This window comes from Monodelphis domestica, chromosome 4 (assembly GCF_027887165.1).
Source record: "Monodelphis domestica isolate mMonDom1 chromosome 4, mMonDom1.pri, whole genome shotgun sequence".
Classification (NCBI taxonomy): domain Eukaryota; kingdom Metazoa; phylum Chordata; class Mammalia; order Didelphimorphia; family Didelphidae; genus Monodelphis; species Monodelphis domestica.
In genome coordinates, this window is record NC_077230.1 from 430,973,528 (window position 1) to 430,979,167 (window position 5,640).

The following is a 5,640-nucleotide window of genomic DNA, read 5'->3' on the forward strand; positions in this document are numbered from 1 at the left end:
CCCACAGATCTTTCCAGCTTTTTCTGAAATCACCTTGTGTATCATTTCTTATACCACACTAGTATTCCATCACCAACAAATACCATGATTTGTTCAGCCATTCCCCAGTTGATGAACATCCCTTCAATTTCCAATTCTTTACCATCACAAAAAGAGGTGCTATAAATATTCTTGTACAAGTAGGTCCTTTTTTAATATTATATCTTTGGGATACACACTCAATAGTGGCTTTACTGGATCAAAGAATATGCACAGTTTTATAGCCCTTTGGATATAGTTCCAAATTTTCCTCCAAAGCAGTTGGGTCAGTTCACAACTTCACCAGCAATGCATTAGTGTACCAATATTGCTACCTCCCCTCCAAAATTTATCATTATCCTTACTTCCACATGGGTCAATCTGATAGGTTTGATGTGGTCCCTCAGCATTGTTTTAATTTGCATTCTCTAACCAAGAAAGATTTAGAACATTTTTTCATTTAATTATTGATGATTTTGATTTCTTCTTCTGAAAATCACTTATTCACATCCTTTGAGCATTTGTCAGTTGAGGAATAGCTTGTATTCTTATGAACTTGACTTAGTTCTTTATAAATCTGAGAAATTAGACCTTAATCAGAAATATTTGTTATAAATTTTTTCCAGTTTGTTGTTTCACTTTTAATCTTGGCTTCATTAGGTTTTTTTTTTGTATAAAATCTTTGTAATTTAATATAATCAAAATTATTAATTTTCATCTCATAATCCTTTCTACCTCTTATTTAGTCATAAATTCTTCCTTTCTTCAAATATCTGCCTGGTGAACTATTCTGTGTTCCCCTACATGTGCAAAAAAGGACAGACCTCTTGGGTGTCCTAAGTCAAGCTAAGTCCTCATTGGTACAGAGGAGACGCAGAAAAATGATGTAAAAACGTCCATATAAGGATGTCACTTCCTGTCTTATGTCTCTTTCCCTGGAGAGACGACTGTGGCTGGCAGTATGCTAAGCGTTCCGACATCTTGGAGTGTTGGATGGTGAGTTTGCCCTGGAGCTGATTTCAGTTTCGGGCATCTTGGCTAAGCCTCTTTGGAGGTCAGGCTGATTCTTTCCTCCTTCACACTCAAACCCTTACTTTCTAGATCTCCTATTTTCCTGCCCAGTATTAGCCCCTTCTTTCCTCCTTCTTCTTAAAATCTTCTCTACTGTATCAATTAAATCACCATAAAATTTGGCAGCTGACTTGGGTATTTTATTATTTGTGATTTGCCGTTTACAATATCCATTTTCACTTTATCTTGGTATACGGTATGAGATATTGGTCTATACCTAGCTTCTGCCATATTACTTTCCAATTTCCCCTTTTCCCAACAGTTTTTGTTAAGGAGTGAGTTTTTATTCCAAAGCTGGGATCTTTGAGTTTATCAAAAACTAGGTTGCTAAGGCCACATATCCCTGTATGTTGTATATCTAATCTACTTCATTGATCTACCATTCTGTTCCTTAGCCAGCACCAGATTGTTTTGATGATTGCTGTTTTATGATATGGTTTGAGGTCTGGTATTGCTAGGCCTCCTTCCTTCACATTTTTTCATTGCTTCCCTTGATATTCTTGACCTTTTGTCAAATACAAATTGCTGTGATTGGCATTTAAAACCCTTTATGACTTGCTCCCCTACCTCCCTTTGCAGTCATCTTATACTGCAGTCTCCAATATATACTCTTCTATCCACTGGCAATGTCTTCCTGGCTGTCTGACAAACAAGGGCCTCTCTCTCTTAGCTCTGGGCACTTTCTCTGCCCCCCCTCCAAGTCTGGAATGAACTCCCTCCTCTGCTCCACCTACTGACTTCTCTCTCTTCTTTCAAGTCCCAACTGAAATCTCACCTTCTTAGACCTCCCAAACCCAAATATTGTTTTGACCTCTAAATTACAGAGGTCAAAAGCAGAGCAAGGAAACTATAGGTCAGTTTTCCTAAATAATATTGACATAAAATTTTTAACTGAAATTTTATCAAAATAACTACAGTAATATAGCACAAAGATCATACACTATGACTGGGTGTGATTTATACCAGGAATGCAGGGCTGGTTCATTATTAGGTAAAATTTGAACCCAGAACTTCCTGTCTCTAGGCCTGGCACTTCATCCACCGAGCCACCTGCCAATCCCTGAAGCTAATGACTTCTTAAGTCATAGAAACAATAAACAGTTTTATTAAAGAGAATGATGACAATGAGATAACACACCAAAACATATGAGACACAGCAAAAGCAGTAATTAGAGGAAAATTTCTATCTTTAAGTGCTTATATCAGTGAAATAGAGAAAGAAAAGAACAATGAATTGGTAATGCAACTACAAACTAGAAAAAGAACAAATCAACCCTACCCCACATAAATACTAAACTGTAAATCCTAAAAATCAATGGAAAGATCAATAAATCAAAAGTAAGAAAACCATTGAATTAGTAAGTAAAAGTAGGAGTTGGTTTTATGAAAAAAAATCATCCAAATCAATAAACTTCTGTTTAATGTGATTAAAAGAGAGAGAATACCAAATGACAAGAATTAAAAATGAATAGGATGAGTATACCTCCACCAATGAAGATGAAATCAAAGTGAAAAGTTATTTTACCCAATTACATGCCAAGAAATTTAACAATGAAAGCCAAAGGGAAGAATATATACAATATACCTACAAAAATATAAACTTTGAAGACTATCAGAGGAGGGAATATAATATTTTAAAAATGTATTTTAGAAAAAGAAATTTTATAGGCCATAAATGATCTTTGTGAGAAAAAAAGCATCAGATGCACATATATTTACAAGGGAATTCTACCAAACATTGAAAAATCAAATAATTCCAATATTAAATGAATAATTTGAAATAATAGGTAAAATAGGAGTTTTATCTAAATTCCTTCAATGATGGTGCTGATATTAAACCAGGAAGACCAAAAACAGAGAAAGAATATTCTCAAACAATTTCATTAATGAATATTGATGCAAAAACCAGAATGGAATAAGAAATAATAAAACTGTGACTTTTTGCACACAGCATGATGGCATATGTGGAAAACCCTAGAGGTTCAACTAAAAAGTGACTTTGAAGTTACTCATAATTTTGTCAAGCTCATAGGATATAAAATAAACTCATATATATCATCCACATTTTACATATTACTAACAAACACATGCAAGAAGAGATAGTAAGACATGCCCTATTTCAAATAACCAGAGACAAAATAAACTACGTGGGAGCATGTATGCTTCATCAAAACCAGCAACTACATGAATAGAAGTATAAGACACTTTTTTACACAAATAAAATCAGTTTAATTAGGGAAATATTAATTATTCATGGATGGGCAGAGCAAATACAATTTAAATAACAATCCTGCGTAAACTAATATACTCAGTCAATTCCATCCCACTGAAATTACCAAAAGAAATCTATTGAACTAGAAAAAATAATAAAATTGATCTCGAAGAACAAAAGATCAAGAATATAAAAGGAGCCAATGAAAAATGAAGAAAGGAAGTCTAGCAGCATGAGATTTTGAAATATTACAAAGCAGTAATTATCAAAACTATCTGTTATCCGCTAAGAAATAGACAGGCCAATCAATGTAATAGAACAGATAGACAACCAACAGTAGGAAAAGATTTTCATAACCTTGCATGTGACAAAAGAAGAGATCCAACTCTTGGGAATAAGAACTCAGTATTTGGTCAGAATCTTGAGACAACTGCAAAGCAGTTGGTCAGAAACTAGGTATGTACCAGTTCCTTACACCATTGACAGAAATAAGCTCAAAATGAATACATGAGGGGACAGCTTTGTACTGAAAAGGAATTCATGAATAAACAAGAGACAGAGAGCCTCCTGTGATGTAAAGGAGCTCGTGTAGACTACATTAACTTAAAAAGGCTTTGTACAAATAAACCTCATGTAGCTAAGACCAGAAGGAAAGCAGAAAATTGACAAAGAACATTTTATATATAGTTTCTAAGATGGAGGTCTCATATCTAACATATACAAAGAACTTTATAAGAATAAGAGTGATCTCCCAAATGATTCATGGTGAAAAGATAAAAGCAGACAGTTTTTGCATAAAAACAATCAAAGCCAGATATGGGCAAATGAAAAAATGCTTTAAAGCGCTAGGGTTTAGAGAAGTGCTCTCCGAGGTCAGGGTCACAATATAGCAATGGTTTATGGAGAGAATGAGAATTAGAGGGAGAGTTGAGGTCAGGGTTCCAAATGGTTCTGAATCTCTTCAGGTTTGGGATTCGGATCAGGAGAGCACCAAGACCACTGAGTCAAAGCAGCAGGAGAGTTTTGAATGGTGCTGAGTTCAGGTGTGCATATGGAATCAGGCTTCAGACTCCCAACCTAGAAGTCCTCCTGTATTTCTCACTATTTCTCACCACCACTAAGTCCCCATTTCCAAGCTGTTGTCAAGGTCTTTTGACTTGGCCTTGGTGACATCTCTGGGATATAACTTCTGTCTTTGGATACTGTCCCCATCCTAGTGGAGGCCCTCATTACCTCCTACCTGAACTATGGCCATGGCCTGATTGGGGTCTGTCTGCCCCAAGTCTCTCCTGACTCCAGTTCATCCTCCTTTCAGCCATTAAAGTGATTTTCTTCAAATGAAGGTCCAATCATATCACTCCATCTTACTCAATAAACTCCATCTCTTGCCTCTGATATTTTTTCTGGGCATTCCTCTAGCCTGGAATGATCTCCTTCCTCCTCTCTTTCTACTTGACCTCTCCAACTTTCTTTAAATCCCGGATAAAATTGCACTTTTTACAAGAACCCTTCCACATCTTTTGGCCCTTTAATGAAGAAGCTGCTAGGTCCTGTGTAACATTGACTATGGATCCATGATATTTAAATTCTCTCCCTCCACAGCCTAAGGAGTATTTTTCCCCTTAGGCCTAGGAATTCTGAAGTTTGGCTAAAATAGTTCTGGGATCATTAAATTGGGATCTCTTTCAGGCAGTGATACTGGATTCTTGCTTTCAGTTTATCTTTTCTCTTCTTGTTCAAGAACATCAGGGCTGTCTCCCTGATAGTTTCTTGCAATATGGGATCCAGGCTCACTTCTTGATCATGACTTTCAGGAGGTCCAATGATTCTTAGGTTGTGTCTCTTGGATCTGTTTTCCAGGTCAATGGGTTTTCCAGTGAGATGATTCAGATTTTCTTCTATTTCTTTCATTCTTTTGAATTTGCTTTATTGTTTTCTGTTATCTTTTGGAGTCATTAGCTCCCATTTGGCCAGTTCTAATTTTTTATCAAGTTATTTTCTTCTTTGAGGCTTTGTACTTCCCTTTAAAGAGAGTTATTTTCTTCTTTGAGATTTGTTTTTTAAAAGAATCTGTTTTCTTTAGAGGTTTTCTCTAAGTTGTTGGTTTTTTCCCCTCTATTTTTTTATTTCTCATTTTAAAAAATCTTCTTTGGACCTCTTCCAGGAATTCCTTTTTTGTCTGGTCACCTTTCATATTTGGCATTGAGGGTTCACACATTTCCATTTTGGCCTAACTGCCCTCTTCTGACCTTGCATTTTGGTCTTCTTTTATGCTGAAATAATTTCCCACAGACAAACATTTTCTTTGTCTTTTACCATTTTTGGCTCTACTTCAGTGA